Raw genomic sequence first — 17,148 nt, forward strand, 5'->3', positions numbered from 1 at the left:
CCCAATATAAATAACCTTCATCTTCCATATTGTCATAAGATGTATATATTAGTTATGTGGTCTGCATTTGTCAATTTACCACTTATTCTGCTCCTGTTTGGATATCCGCTGAACTAAAAGAACGTCCAAAAAACCCTTTGGGCTAACTCGTAACTCTAGTGTTTTTATGCAACAGACCTTGGCTTTCATGGATGCTAGTCTTGCTTAATTGACACGCTTGTTCCCGCCATTCTTTGGGGACTAGGCATTGTCAAAACATTGAGCCTTTGCAACATGACAACAATTCATTACACTGCTTCATGAACTGAAACCAGCTTTGTACTGCAACAGAGCCAAATTGAGTTTAATAATGAGTATTTGAATGTATTTATGTTTAATGTTCTGCAAGGTCATATTTATTTACTTATAAATACTTTCACATGTGCAACATAGACTCTAAACTGTCATGTGAGCTGCCATGTGGTATAAATACACAAGATGATTGACATTTCGGTTTATGCCCTGGGGTCACCCTGAATCGTTGGTCAACACACAGTCATATTTAGGGGTAATTTAGAGTGTCCAATCAGCCTACCATGCATATCTTTGGAATGTGGGAGGAAACCGGAGTACCTGGAGAAAACCCACGCAGGCCCGGGAGAACATGCAAAGTCTGCACAGGTGGACCAACCTGGATATGAACCCAAGTCCCCCACTGTTAGGGTGATGCGATAACCACTCAGCCAACATAATAACAAATATAAATGCAATTTTGCATTGAAGTTATCTGGTGTCTCATACTCACCGCCAGGTGTATGCTGCAAAAGGCGTACATAATGAATATAAAAGATGCTTTTAGTACTGAGTCAAAAAAGACTTGCATAACACCAAACAATTAATGAAAGAGATCTTGTTTATGATAGTTTTAAGGGTCATCTCATCCGTTCCAGATGTTGACTCCCTGGACTGTCTGGGGACGGGTAGCTGTCACTTTAGACTAGTCACAATCGGATTTACACAGTGGGAGTTAATTAAGAAATTTGCTATACTATTGTGTAGTCTGGCATGAGTTGTTTGTTCTTTTATACTGACAATTTTTCGGTTGGAATACAAAATCGAAAATGACATAAAGTGTGTGAAAAATGGCAAGCCTGTTTAGATCATCAGTCTCATTACAACAAATATGCCAAGATTGAATTCAATTTTCTCTGGTAGATGCTGATGCATTTCTGTTGAAACATTTTGATTCAAGGGTTGTCGTGGTGACTGTATGAATTCCAAATGTTCCCCTACCCGTAGCACACTTTTCTGGATTTACAAACATTTTCTTGTCAGTGAATCATAAACAGTTGACATTTTTGATTGAGATGTTGTTCTGTGAAAGGCAGAACTAAGAGAGGCATAGTTAAACTGTGTTTACATTCCGTGTATTCACTTCTGGGTGAAACATACAGTATACTCCTAAGCATTTGAGATTTTATTGGTTGTTTTGGATCCCCTATTCACATACAAATCAGGTGAGTACTAAATATTTGTTAATTGTTTTTGCAAAAATCATGAAATCAATACATGTGATCTCAATTATCACACAAATATTTTTTTTATAATTTCAATTGGTATGGATCTGCCTGGGCCTTGATTGTTCATTTTTGGGATCCTGTTTACTCTGAGACACTATCATTTAACGGCTGTTTAAAAATCCTTGAAATTGGACCTTAAATCAAAAAATATGTCTATTATAAATGATTTGAAATAATTTAAGAATGACAATTTTGAACACCTGTTTGCCAGATTTGAGGAAATGGATGAAAATGTGCAATGGCTAAAACTGTACTGAAGATGACAGCAAAGAACCAAATATGCTCTCATACCGCAGAAATGTAAATCTATGTTGAAGAGTGCGTTTTATCTTAGTGTCATCAAAAAAGAAGAATAAACACAGAAATATTTTTATATTTACTGCAAAGTAGGACACAATTTAAAAAATTTTTTACACTTAATACCTGATTCCCACAGATCAGTTGTAATCAATAACTACAAATCCAGATATTTATTAAAATAGTTTGTCGTTTATTCTTTAATTCTCTCTAAACAGAGAAAATATGCGGTTAGATTACTCATTGTAGTCTATTTTAGTCATTTATAGGATTGATTACCATTCTGATGTTAGAAATTCGAACTAAAATGAAGTTTTTACAATAAATACTCATATTAAAAGAGTAGGGAGCACCGGAATGTGAATTTGTACTATCTCAAACTCCTCAGCAGCCACCCGAACACCCAAAATCATCCAGAACCCCTTTGGTGGCATAAAAAAAGCAACCGTCACTGTGGGTGATTTATAGTGCAAGAGAGATATTTGTAAAGGCAACACAAACAGAAGTAGTGTGTGTTATTCACGTCAAAGATTTTTCTCTGGTGCACTCACACACACTTTCCCAGCTCTCTCTGAAGGCCGCTTTTGTAGGAGTGGAAATGCCCTGTGAGGACGCTGAAATGTAAAGAAGGCGTTCTGTTCACATATGCGTGCTGCTGCAGAACATCTGTTTAAATGTAAATGACATGGGGGGGGGGGGGGGGGGGGGGGGGGTTGTTAAGATGTGTGTTTGATAAAGATCTGATATTCTGCTAAAAGAGAGGTGCAATGTGGAGGCTTAATTGTCATGAGAGGGTGGCCTTCGGGGGGCCTGGCTTGCTAATGAACAAGCTGCTATTCATCTCCAGGTTTTTAGATCAAATACTACATGTATACTGCATAGTTATACACTTACATCTGCACATACTAATAGACTGACCACTAGTTCAAGCTTTGGTGGAATTGAGTAGGCATTAACTGGAGCAAAGATCCCAGTTTTATCCCAAACGTGCTGACCCTAGTAGGTAAAATTAAGTGCCATAATTGTGGTATATATTAGTCATATATTTTTGGCTGTAGAAAAAATCCCTTTAACATAAAATCATTACTTTCAAACATTTTTTGACACTGTGATTGTATATTAAATTGAGCTTTTGGGATTTTAAAGTCACACACAATCAAAGTTAAAGAGATATGTTCAAAATGTGTATTGAAAATTAATTTCTGTCTTAAGTATTAGTTCAAGGGTAGAAGTTTTCAAGTTTATTACACCAAGTGCCACCTAAAATCATTTAAATATCCAAGTGCCATTAAGATATAGAAAATGGATGACTAAATTACTTGAAGCAACATTGCAAACTCATTGAGAATTATTGTATTGATTGAATATAATGAAACTAAAAATAAAACTAACATTATTACATATACATTGCTAGAAACAAGAAAACAAACTGTTCTATTGAGATGGGGGTGGGCTGATTATGGAAATTTTGCAAATAATTGCCGCACATAGAATTTTTTTTTTGGTTCTGGGAATAGGGTTAAAGAGAAATGTTAACAAATACTAAAGGTATACTGTTTTAATGTAAGTTGAATGTGTTTCTTTCTAGTTTTTTTTCTTACAAGGACTGATATTATATATTTTTTATAAAAACATAATACATACTTCACCTTTGATCAAATTTTCAAAACACTTTGTACATTGTACTCAGGTTCATGTTGCAAATATATCCAGACTCGGCATTTACTTATACTGTGATTGTGTTATATTGGTATTTTCTGTAATTTTAAGAGCAGGTATTCCGCCGCTGAAATCTGACGAGCATACAGTCAAACTGTTGTACTGTTTGACCAGACACCTATCTGGCCTGAAATCACACAGCAACGTAGCACAGAGAAACGCATATTGTCTCCCAGCCACACTTTTAACTTCAAAGCCTCGCTCACTCTTGTGTCTCAGGAGGAATGGAAAGCACGGCATCAGCCAGCCCTCGTTGCGTGGCCGTGGTTAACTACGACCGCAGGCTGGAGCACCTCCCTGTGCTTCTTCATACCAGAGCAGGGGGGGTGGCGGTGGGTTGGGCAGGGGGGGAATTGGGTGTCCTGTTGCTCCACAGCGCACCGCCTTGTTCATCGCCACCACATAACGCGTCCCTTGAAACAGAGGCTGATTATACGGCCGTTACAAGGCCACACTTGTTGGGAACAGTATACGTCCAATGATAAGTATACAAGCAGTGTAGCAAGATGTATTCACACAGGTTGACTCTGTCCGAATGTCACATTTAATCACCAACAAAAATATTTTTCAACATTCTGAGATATGGGAGGCATGCCAAGCATCTTGTAATTGTGATGGATGCAAACTTTTTACTGCGGTTCCCAGGTGAATATGGATTCGAGCTCAAAGGAAACAATATGGTGGATTGACTTTATTATGAACAAAGTCTTTGTCTGAGGCGCACACTCACTGTACGTTGGTCCAGAGTCCAGGAGCAGCTTTGAACTTTACAGGGCAAAGACATCACAGCAGCAAGGCATGGTTCACATTCATTTTATTACCTCACATAGGAGGCCTGTCGCTTTTGTCCTTTTGATTGTTCTCCGTTGCTTCAAAGGTCCGCCTGCAACCATAGGTCATCTCGTGGCTTTTTATCTGCTCCAAACAAATATGTATTGCACTCTTATACTTTAGTCTAGAGGCAACACTACATACTGTTAACAAAGCAAATGGCAGCCTATTGGCTGGATTTAAAAAAAAATTAAAACATGCATTACATTACGCATCAACAGAAAGGTATGCATTGATAAGAAACCCACTGCAGTGAAATATGCAAAGCAAGGCCACCACAGAGAATAGTGGAAATCATAGGTTCTTTTGATGCATGTGAAGTCCTTTGGTTGGGCTTGTCTTCATTCAGCTAGCCTGTGGATGTTTTAACCCTCTGTCCAACTTAACTCAAGTACTTCTTTTTGTTATTTTTTTCCTATCAGATTAACTTTTAGCTTCTGTTCTACTCTAATTCATCTTTAGGTCCACTTATTTTTACACGGGTCGCAGGCTTTCTGGGGCTTATTCCAGAAAACTTGTGATTTGCAACATCCCTTTCACTGTTTAACCGTGACATCTCCGTTTTATTCCTTCGACATAATGAAATTAGGAAAGAGTTCTGACAGGCGGTGTTATTTCTTCCAGATTTTCATGTGCTAAGGTGAACTGCCTTTGGCAAGGTGTTCAACCCAAATTAATTATGACACTATTTCGGCCGAGCTGTGTTGTTTAATATTTTAAGTAAATATGAAAGTATGGCAATTTAGATTTTCCTCCTCTTAAGCACTAAGTCTTAAGTAAACAAACATTACATGGGGGATTTGTGTCTATCTATCATGGAAGACAGATCCTTTGACTCCAGGCTATTATTGCTTGGAGGAACCCTTGTGTTTTGGCAAGTATTGGCAGATTTAGATTGACGATCTATTCTCAGCTGAAAGGGAAAAGACTCGAAGGACAAAACAGACTTACTGTCATGCTTATCATCTCAGTGTTCGTTAGTGCGAAACAGAACATTAAACATTTTACCAAACATTTTTGAGTAAAGACTATGTTGGGATGTAAAGACATTTATTTTCATCCCAAACACTGTCGAGTGGTTAGGTGATCGGCCGAGGAATATGTCGAGAGGAGCAGGGTTTGGATTGTTGTAATTTTTTTGGGTCGGCTGAGCACATCCGGAACCGATGAAAGCTCCTCCGGGTGCAGGCTTGTCATAACAGGGTCAAGAAGAGAGACATCCAAAGTCACGCAAATGAATGAACAGAAAAGAAAGCCTTGAATGCAAAGAGCAAGGTTCATGACAAGGAAAATAAATTCACCACGACTTTGCTAGAAATACTCAAAGAATATTTCATTCAAAGCTCTGTTTTTCTCTTTCTAATGAGCTGAATTATTAGGATGGCAGTAGCGAGCATCCCTCACGGGACTCTATCTTGTTTGCACAACAACAGTACAAATAATAACAGGGCAACTTACTGTGAGGCAATATGCTCCCTGGTCGTGTGACTAAAGTCGTATAAGTACAATTGAAATGACACCGAATCCGCCAACAACAAAGAAAACTTCTGCAGAAGTTTTTTTTTATCACTTCCAAGTATTCCTCGATACATCCTTGAAGCAGTACCATTGTATATAATCCCGTCCGACTCAAGAGCCATTCAATTTTTCACAATATTTTGTAATATAATTCATAATAATAAAATGTGTATGTTAATCTGATACGGAGCTCTGAACATAATTTACTCGTAGAACAATGTCTTGATGGCCGTGCGTTAAAATTAGTGTTGCTATAGTGCCTGAGTAGTAGACATTTTAAATCAAATACTTTTTATCCAACAAAAAAATAATGCCATTGACACATTGCCTTCAAGACTGCATGTATGGATTTTCGTCATGCAACATATTCTTCAAAACAGCCCGTTTCACCCGCTCTTAATCACACTACATACTGTATGTCATGACAAGAAACAGCCTGAAGCTATGAAGTAGTGCATAATGTATAGCTCCAGGTCAGGTTACCCAACATAAGCGTATGAACCCAATCAAGATGCTTTACTCACTCAACAATATTTTTGTCTCAATGGTCATCCGTCCACTTTTCATCATGTGGTAACTGATGTTCCCAATCTCGACATGGCGAAATATTTCGGATGATGACACTTGAGCATTTCGAGAAGGCTCTGTGCGTGAGGCAACAATTGCTCCCGTAAGAACGCGTGTGACAGCTCACTGTGACACTGCAGGTGTTTAAACTGTACTGATGTAATTGGTCACAAGGGGAGTAGAAACAAGAGCTTGGCAGTCCTTGATTTGATCCCTTGGTTATTGATTTCTCAGTCTGCCTCTAACAGAAGTAATTGCCACATGTAATGTATTATTCAATTACAAGACACTGCTCTCAAGTTTGAGTTTGATGATCCTTTTTGAATCGCTGAAACCTATAGATAATTTAACAATGTCGGTCTATTAAGTAGAGCGAATATTAAAAGGATGCGTTAATCCGGCCCATTTATTAGGAACTGTGACATTCGCCAATGTTTCTCGTTTTCAGCCAATTGTATAGTTGCAAGCGCATATGTGATCTTTGATTGGGCTTGAGGGATATTCAGATTCTTTCTGACAGTGTGTCACTGAAGCGATAATTTATAATGAAGAAAATTGATGTTAACTAACTATTGACTTCATAATCTGAAAAATAAATAGTTATTGCTATTGACAACAATTAAAAAAGCTGTTAGCTCTCCCAGTTTGAACTGATCGTACATAAACTGCAAATAAACATATTTTTATGGTTGTAGAAAGATATACATGGAACACTTAAGAGTTGAAGGTTTAATACTAAACTTGCTTATTTTTTTTTTTTTTACATCATTTCAGATGTATTTTCTGATAAAGCCTTGGGACTGAGGTTAAATTAAAATTAGTTCGGCCTATAATTTACATTATAGTAACTAGTTGTTGGCGAGTTCTTAAACAGAAGTAAGGTGGCCAAAATTCATTGAATAATCGATTGTCATAAATTGGTTAACAATTGTTTTGGTTTGTAAAATTCTGATTTAGAGACATTTACTTAAAAATGATCCAAAGCCAGGAATTTTAGCTTTGTTACAGGAAATATTGTACTCCGTACTCCTAATGATTTTGTTATTAATAACAACTATAATATCTGCAAGCATCTGTTCTTGCTTGAGAAAGCATTGAATTATTTCTCAGCACATGCAGTTTTGGTTTAAGTTTCAATGCACATTTCCAGCAGAAATATTAAGCCGAGACGAATTTAACAAGATGATCAGCTGCTTAGTTGACTTTTTGCAATGATAATCGGTCAATAGTCGACCATCAAAATAATTGTTTGTGGCAGCCCCAGATAGAAGTTAGGGCAAAAAAAAGTTAATGTTATTATGCTTTAAATGCCACATGAGTTATTTTATCATAGTCATCCATTACAATATAAGCATCAGTGTCTCTCTCAGCTCAGCCTTCAGATTAATTCCAGTGTTTAAATCTCAATATTTCTTCTGCGCCGCAGCCCTATGTGACACAGTTTTAATGATTGCCCATCCCACACTTGTTTACAGCTCAGCTTCCCAGTCATGTTCTGTTAACACCCGCCGCTGTTAATATTTATCGTCCGTTTTAATTGGTTTGATGTCACTACACTGGCGTTGCTGTGGGCTTACTTGTTGAACTGGCCTCGCCCGTTGTCTGAAAAAGTCTTTATTATAGTGACAGCGGAGCCCTGTTCATTAAAGTTTCACTTTGCATTTTTATCAGCGGGAGAAGGATTCTCTAAATGCGAAGGAGCTAAAGAAGAAGAGTCGATTCCTGCCAACTATCGCAGGGGAGGCACCTAGTCTGTATAAATTTTCAGCAATATGAGCGGGATCGAAGATGTTAATTGCACCAATGGCTAGTTATGTGGGGAATTACTATGCATTTCATGCAGCGATAATAAAAATGAATTTTTCAACAAAGAGATCTTAAAATAATGTCTACTCTACAGAGAGTACTCGCATCAAAAGAATAATTCAGTGCTTTGAAATGTATCGTTGTGGTCCGAAATGTTAAGCGCTAGCCTTGTGAATATTGTACACCATTCTGGTTTGTCAAGGAAAAAAAATATACTCGTGTGTGTGTGTGTGTGTGTGTGTGTATATATACATATATATACACACACAAAACCAGAGTTAATTAACAGTTATTACTGGACGTTTCAACTTTAATTTGACTTTTAAATATTAGTTCTTAGATATAAACTTTGCTTCTGGCATCTGCAAATTAGGTTTACAGTATCCGCTCTAATTAGGCATCACAGAACACATGGTAGCCAAACACAATAACGGGAATAAATCAGAAGGGGATGTATTTAACTTGGTAATAGTTTTTTATATTGTTTTTCATTTGAATTACCTTCTGAGGTATAAATTCAAAACCTTGGTTGTTTGTGAATGGTTGTCACTTAATGGCTTTGACAGTATTCGAAGGGAAACCACACTTGTACTCAACACCACCCATATTTAAATTGGTTGTTTGTGAATGGTTGTCACTTAATGGCTTTGACAGTATTCGAAGGGAAACCACACTTGTACTCAACACCACCCATATTTAAATTGGAATATTCAAAGCATGCATAATGAGAGCAATGGATTTTGAATATTATAGAAGTCTATTATTAAGACATTTTTGAATAATGAAGCTTTCGTCCGCAGTTATAATATATATTCTCGTTCTTATATAATAACATCTAAAATCTCTACCTTGGCGTTCTCTAATAAGGTTGCAAATTAGTAAAACCTCTCCCTCGGCTTTCCAATATTCCATTCCTCCACCCACTTGTCTTCGTTCTCCTGCCATCTCTCTGTCAACAGTTCTTTTTCCTATTGCTGCAGATCAAACGCACCTGACAAGCCCTACTAACATTCCGGAGCATGTTCACTAATTACTCACAAATCCTTGCAGATTTTGACTCCAAATGGGGGATTTGCCTCAAATCGGGGGGCAGGCTCAAATTCCATGACAATGGTTTTTATTTGCTCGTGCAGGGGAGACCCTCCTGGGATTGTACTATTATAGATCATTTAGTGCTAGTAGACTTGATCTTGTTTTTCTTTTATGTTGTGCACTACTTTTGAATATGTAACCCCCACCTTGTGTTCTCTAGTTAGCAAATTATAAACAAGAATGGAAAAATGCATTGGAGTTGTTGTTGTTGTAATTGTCTTATGGTTCACATCCAAATTAGAAGCATTTTACAGTACACGCCCATGAGCGGGACAACAAAGTCAGCAGTAATCAATGAGAAAAACATTAAATTGTGTGTTGGATTTTGTTATATGAGCTTGACACGTCATGTGAAAATGCTTTAATTACTTTTATTTATTTAATTAACTTGATTTGGATCTTACTTAAGATTCTTAAGCTTAAGCAGATGATCATCATTTTACTTGTGGAAATGTCTAAATCACATTTTGACTGGATTCAGTCACTAATTTAGACATTATTTTGGAGATTAGAAGTCTAAAAAGTCAGATCCTTTTCACCCACTACAAACAGCTGAAATTCAAATCATCTCATTAGACGATGGTCAGGAAAAACCCTTGTTATAAGACAAGCTTCCCAAATTCCACTCCCATTTAGTTTGTACAACAGTGAGGACAATCATGTTTTTGTTGCTTTACACGCATTTTAATGGAAAGTCAGACGTGTCTCCTTCTTAACGGAATTCTCTGTAGAATTTGAGCCTGGAGATTGACTTTGCTGCTCTTTATTGGTTTGTCTGTTTCATAGAGTCAAGGTTTTATGTCATATATTGCTAGACTTTTGTTTTAATTTAGCTGATTCCATAACTAAAGATTACTGAATATAGTCCATCTCGCAAGACGGCGCCTATCAAGCCTATACAGACATGTCTCCAAACAATATAAAAATAACCTCACTTGACCTAGCATTGACTTTTATCCTAACATAGCAAGTGCATTAGCAAGATTGCACATCTAAGAAACAATTACAAACACACATACCAGGTTACACGACAAGCATATTAGCAAAAGAAAAATTAATGTAAACAGATTTGCCTGGAACCCCCCCCCCCCCCCCCCCCGCCCCCTGCTTCTCTTCAAAAGCCAAAGAAGTGTCTTAATAAACCTCTTATAAGATGATCTCTTTTTAAGCGAGGCACACACCTTCATTTAACACTCCCTGCAGCAGTTCAGATTAATACAATACAACTAATTCACTTCAAGGCAGCAACAGAGCTGCAGTTATGCTTCTCATGCTGCTATACATTGTTGCAGAATATAGATCGTTTTACCCTTTTTATTCCTACCAAGGTGATAAATAAAGTGCTCCGTGAAGTTCATTGCCAGGTTTCTTCGACTAGGCGCGTGTGAAAGGAAGGCCTTGTATATATTTGAGACTCTGACATTGAAGACCAGATGGTGGAGCTAAAAACTCAAAGGAGAAGGCAAATTTGTATTTCCCCATTTCATAGATGTGCACCTTCATGTTCCTCGGGTAGATTCAGTTTCTATTTGTCTATGAGCGTATATATGCGTGTGTACTGTGGCCTGTGTTTGTGTTCATAAGTGTATTAAGTTTGCATGTTTGTGTTTACGCCCAATTGAAAACACTCACTTCAGAAATGGAACAAGGCTCAATTTCTACCACACGGGCTAGTTCCGAACGTTGGCTGAATAATGATTGAATTCAACAGAGTTGAAACAGAAACACATTCCACACACTGCAGTGTTATTGAAAAGTTTAAAAAAATAACTGCATCTCTACATTTACAAATACAAAGAATGCATTGTATTGTATTACATCGTATAATTATGTGGTGATTGGAAACATAAATTAAGTGATAATTTCTTACACTGTATATTTAAAAATTATACTATGTATACAGATGGCAAGGTATAAAAAGCCATCTCATGTTGATTCATTTACAATATGTATGTATTTGAAATTGTAAATCAATATTGAATTAAATATTTTCATTTGACTTCATTAAGAAGTTGAAGCTGAAAATTATGACTGTTGATATTTTGTTAAGTGATATTATTAATATAGTATGATTTATGCCAATCTAAACATAGGAAATGTGGTACCTTGCATTTTTCGGTTCCTGCACATCTGAAATATAAACATATCAGTGCATGAGAAAATATGACTCTAGAAAATTTAATCCTAAATGATGGAAATAATTATATATATACATGATGCACCTCTAAAAATGGCTTATGCATGTTTTTTTTTTTTTTTTAAATAAAGTGCAGTACTGTAATTGGCTAATATTATTTCTAAACATGTTGCAAACATTTAACTTGATTTGAGATACAAGGGGTTTTGATTTAAGGACTTAAGCACATATGTCAAGACCCTACTGTCTTTCAATTTTCACACGAAAACAGGCAACAGCTAATTAATTATAACTATTTTTATTACAATTTTTTTAGCAGAATACATACTTGTGCATTCTCTTTTTATCAAAGTGTCAACTGTCCTTTTGGTGTTTGGCAGTACTTGAGTGTTTTCTAAATGCTGACAACAGGCACGGTCTCTGAGGAAGCATTCGGGTCAAACAAGAGGTATATAAACAATGAACCTTTTACAGAATGTTGAGACATCTGTGGATTTATTCACCCGTGTCCCCTCAGGACTATGTGGCCATCGCTCACACTGATGGCTTTACCTGGTGGCCCTTCACTCACAGAATTGATATATCGCATAGTGAGATTTGGCAGGTCTTCATTCCGCGGAGCCCCCGGTAGCGGGCTCCCCTTTTTATCAGCCCCTGGTTAGGGCACTGGCCAAAATAATTCTGCAGCAATTACCATATGTTGTGATTGTGCTTTTTGGAGCAACACTATAACATCTGTGTTATACTGGCATCTGGGGCATCCTAGATGAAACTTCCTCATTCTCCACACTTATTTCTTGCCAGCATCTACTTATCGTGTGTGTTCATCACTGATTTGGACACTACTCACATTTCAAATTCTTACCTGTAATCAACATCATTTGTTTTTCTTGATGTAAAATACTTTGAACAGACTGTGGCGTAGTAAATGATGTCAAATTTGCAGGCTGGTTTACTGGGTTAAACTAACAGAATCAGTTATCTTTACCAAACTGTAATATCCATCAATATTTGTCCCAAACTGTGCAGTGGAGGAGTTGGGAAGATAACACAGCATCCTCAAGGGCAGTGGTCGGGAACCTTTTTGACAGAGAGAGCCATAAAAAATCATATTTTCTAATGATATTTTTGAAGGCCATTCTCAGAATTGAAAGGTAAAAATTCATGAAAATGTGTGATTTTTGTTGTTGTTGCCATTTCACCACTTTTGAGTACCAAAAGTCTCAGAATTCTTTTGACAACATGGTCGTGCTGTTGCAAATAAACCAGTATCAATGATATCGTGCATTACAAATCACACTTTGTCTTAACATTGATGACAGCAGGCAGCGAAAAACTGTCAAAATTCGCCTTGTTTAGGCTGAGCTCTGGATGTTTACAATGTCTGGCCATGCCCCTGTCGTTAATCAAACTTTACAAGGCAAGATGGATTTCATGTTCTAGTGTTTCTCTCAGATTTATTACCTTTGACAAGAACACATAAGGGCGGAGGTAAAGTCAGTCATGCCGGCATAGCTGCCTCCGTAATTCATTTGAGCTCCAGCAATTAATATTTCAATTAAATGAACTCATAAAAGTCAAGCCCCTCAATTGCTTTACAGTCAGACCATAGAAGAGAAGCAGCAGTCCCTCGAGCGCTTACAGAAACTAAAGCTAAACATGTAAATTCGAAGCAGACCAATGGTTATTTTATCCTTTAATTCAATTTTGTCATTTTCAAAAGATTCAGACAGAGATGCTCGACAAATCAATCAGACCAAGTGTGCAAAAAAAAAAAAATGAAGCACTTATTGGAAGTATATAATTAGGGGACTGAAACACATTGTTAAATTCCCTTTGAATGGCACTTAGCCGTAGGGCAGAAAGAGCTATTGAAGAATAATATCTCTAAAGGCACTTCCGAGAGGACAACGTTAGAATAAAAAACACATCTATTTATATATATATATATACTATTTGCTTTATTAATGTATAGGCAGTCAGTATCAAGTCATAATGGATTTGCAAATATGATTCTTGTCTAAAGAGATACAGAAATTGTGAAGCATTGAAATTCTCCTAACTGTAAAACGCTTTCTTTTTAATGCTATCTTCTACTAATTAAATCAGTCGTCACACTGGCTCTTAAAAATACACAACGCTTTTATAAAAGATGATGTTTTCTTTAATTACACTTTGCCATAGGATGTTATCTTTCCCCCCTAGTGGTAAGCACTGTGGAGTTATTTGTCGAATTTGGCAGCAACACAACATAAAGAACAAATGAACATACATACACAAACTGGAAATGTTCCCATTTATATTCCATAATTCTAAATTCTTATCTGGGCGCACGTGCTCAAGTGTACGGTGATTGTGGTGCAGCGATTGCTTGCGCTTGAAGTACCGTAGATTGCCGCCTTTGACATTTTCCCATTGTGTGTGGCAGTGCGGCAGGCAATAATTAAATATCAGGTGCAAAAGCTGCTCTTTAATTTGACATGTGTGCTTGAGGCAATAAACACACGTGGTGCAGCGGGGCTCGCATAATTGCAGAGGAATAAAATATCATATCAAGAGTGAGAGGATCATTGTATCAGGTACCCGATGACAGCTCGTTTGATCATTACACAAGGGCTAAAGAGCCTCGCTAATTAGTTGTCATCAAGACTTACCCTCTAATCAGGGATCACTCTTGCATAAAAAAATGTCCCCGACACATAAGTGAACAATGCCTTTAATCCATTTGGGATATGCTCCAGTAGGAAACACTGATTGGCTGGGACTGACTGTATGTTTGAATCTGTTGTTTCAGAGCAAAATAATTTGAACATTATAGTTGTAAATGAAGCTCCAGATTTTATTTAGCAACTTTTATGCAGAATTGGCACATTGGATAGAGTTTACAGATTTGGAATAAAAGTGGCGAAAGGACAATTTTGCAACATTTTACTATATGTATGATGTTTTCACAAACACACTTAAAAAACGCGAACGAAAAAATACTTCCAATGTGGTCATACACAATAGATTTTCCATTAGAAAAAATGTGATTTTGAAAATTAAATGGGAGCTAGATTTGCTCAAGAATATGAATTCTCTGTAATGACTGGAGTCCAAGAAATTCAGTTTTCTGTATCTAAATCATTTTGAACTACTAAACACAATTTACAAAGGGATAGGCTTGCCTTCTACATTAAGCACACTTAGTTGCAGAGTACCCAAAGAAAACCTATGCAAGCTTGGGGAGAAAATGCAAACTCCACACACTGAGGAGCCACCTGGGATCCAACCCACTTGTCCATCGGGCCACTTAGAGCAGGATTCATTTGAGGTTTCTCTCCCTTCCAAAACAGTTTGAATACTCTTAAAACGTTGTTGTTGTTTGTAAATTGCTCTCGGAATGTCGCGCCGCAGTGTCTCAACCCGATTGAGGTCACTTTATGCATGATTATACTCAAGTAGCTTCCCATATCGCAATGACCTCCAGAGCCAAATCACTTTGTAGCAACATTTGCATCAATTCCGTTTGCATAGAACAGCAATGTAAAAATATCAGATCAGATAAATCACAGTTAGAGCACTGAAGCTGACCTCAGTGACGCTTATAAAGTAGCATGTTGATTGAATGACGAAGAATAGAGAAAACAGTGTCCTTGAGCATCATTTAAGATGGCTGTATGCAAACAGCAGAGATGCATTCTATCACTATAATTGGGAAGGACTTCCTTAGACAAGACCCTTGTGAACGGACCCCAGATGCCTATGAAGCCACACTTGCCTTTTGCCTTAACGTTCAAAGATGGCAGAAAGTGCACCGCTGAGACACAGCCATGCATTATTAGCTGACAGTGCCGTATAAATAATAAGGCACATAATGCTAACTGTGAGTGCTCGTGTCTCCACAAGGACACTCAACAGGTGCGCCTCTCGTCACCGCCATTCCATTTTGTTCAACAAAGAGCCTGCCTGCCTGCGCGGATAACTTGTGTCTGAAAGCTTTGCCTGATCATTCTTTTATGTGCCACTTCCCAGAATGCACAACATCGGTGGGACCTCATGATAATAGGCTCGTCGGGATGTAGAGAAAGGAGTTAGACGCTTGTCAGAGCCGATACATCCTTGTCCCACCCGGGGGAGATGGCTCGGAGCACGACACATCAGTTACAGGACACTGAGAGACCCAAGTCGTCCTCGCTACCCAAAACCCCCCACCCCACGCTGCCTAATGGTTGTCATGTTAGCAAAGGCCGTGCTCTTGTCTGGGCTTGGCCTGCAGTCATGTGAAATCCATTAGAGGTCGCAAGCACACAGGACGCTCGGTCGATTAATACAGTAAGAGGAAGGCATTGGCAGGGAAAGAAAAGATTTTTTTTTTTTTTTACCACACTGTACTCTCCATATGGGCTTGTTAAAGCAAGCAGATGTACAGAGGGAAATTGAAGAGGTTGTCTAACATCATGGTTGCGTCTCTGGGCCAAGTCTCTTGTGTAATCACAACAACATGCCAAATGGAAGCTCTACACTGCCCAGGATATTGCAGGGAATTCAAGTTGTTTCATGTCGGATTGGATGAAATGTTCATCGCAAATAATAGGGCTGGTTTAAAAAGAAATTGAATTAATGAAATAATGTAACTAACGACAGTACTAATAAAAAGTATTGCTCGCTAAGAATGAAAAAAAAATTAAAGTGGGGTGGGTGCAACAACAGATCTCGTTGCAGAAGGAAGCATGCATGCTGATTGGCCAATTGCCAGTGAGCACAAAAGGATGGGAGGAAGAAGATGCGATGTTATATATATATAAAAATTACCACACCGCATGCGGTGCCTTCGGAATGTAGTTTATTGGCTATTGGAAAGATCATCATAAACAGAAATGCGTGGGTTGAATGTTTGAATGCCACATGAAAAAGGAATAAAAGCATTACATTTGACTTTTATCTGCACTAAAGCATCTTTTTCAATTTAGTAGTTTCTTGAGTTTGGAATTCAAGTTATTCTTGTATCTCAAGAGTTTCACCATTGAACTAAATGGAAATAATTTTCACAATTTCTTACCTGTTTTGTAAAAAGGTAAAAATATATTAACCAATATACATTATTGGACTTGGGCTACAAAGATTTCAACATAGTCATTGCCAGTGACTTCCTTTCTGTCATGCTCAAATGAATTTTTACATCTAGCGCTGCTTTCATGAGTTAGTAACCATTTTAGCTTTTTTTCTATATTAAACATATACATATTATATTTTATTTAAACCAAGTTCAGGGTGGCACGGTGCTTAGTACTCGTATTCTGCCAAAACACGAGTTTGACATACCTGAATGAAATAAAACATGCTCTGTTGAAGAACTTTTCCTTTGAAATACTTGGCTTTAACTTAACAGATGCTACATCTGTATTGCACATGGGGCCATAACCTTTGACAAGCCCCTGTATCATTCCTAATAAACGTAATAGTTATGTAAAAGTAGGTTTGTCTTCTGACACAATGTACTTTCGGGTGACGCGTTTGTCAGCTAATTGACGTTGCAAAGAAGGTTGGTGTATAAAACGCGTGTCACCCGCCGCACAAAACCCCAAACGAGCAAGTTACGATTAGCTGCGCCACCCAAGCCAAGTCGTTAGGCTCCTCAGC

The 17,148-nt window shown here is 37.7% G+C and overlaps 1 long non-coding RNA gene across 6 annotated transcripts in view; it reads left to right on the forward strand.

Annotated features, from left to right (window-relative positions):
- Positions 1-17,148, forward strand: part of LOC144194817 (uncharacterized) — a 67,485-nt gene that overhangs the window by 433 nt on the left and 49,904 nt on the right. Inside the window, exon 2 of one of the 6 annotated variants that reach the window (XR_013325993.1) lies at positions 15,541-16,781. The exons of the other annotated variants lie outside the window; for them this stretch is intronic. This is a non-coding gene — a long non-coding RNA (uncharacterized LOC144194817). Of the gene's footprint in view, positions 1-15,540; positions 16,782-17,148 lie in introns of those variants that run through there. 6 annotated transcript variants of the gene reach the window in all.

The sequence above is a fragment of the Stigmatopora nigra genome, chromosome 3 (assembly GCF_051989575.1).
Source record: "Stigmatopora nigra isolate UIUO_SnigA chromosome 3, RoL_Snig_1.1, whole genome shotgun sequence".
Lineage (NCBI taxonomy): Eukaryota > Metazoa > Chordata > Actinopteri > Syngnathiformes > Syngnathidae > Stigmatopora > Stigmatopora nigra.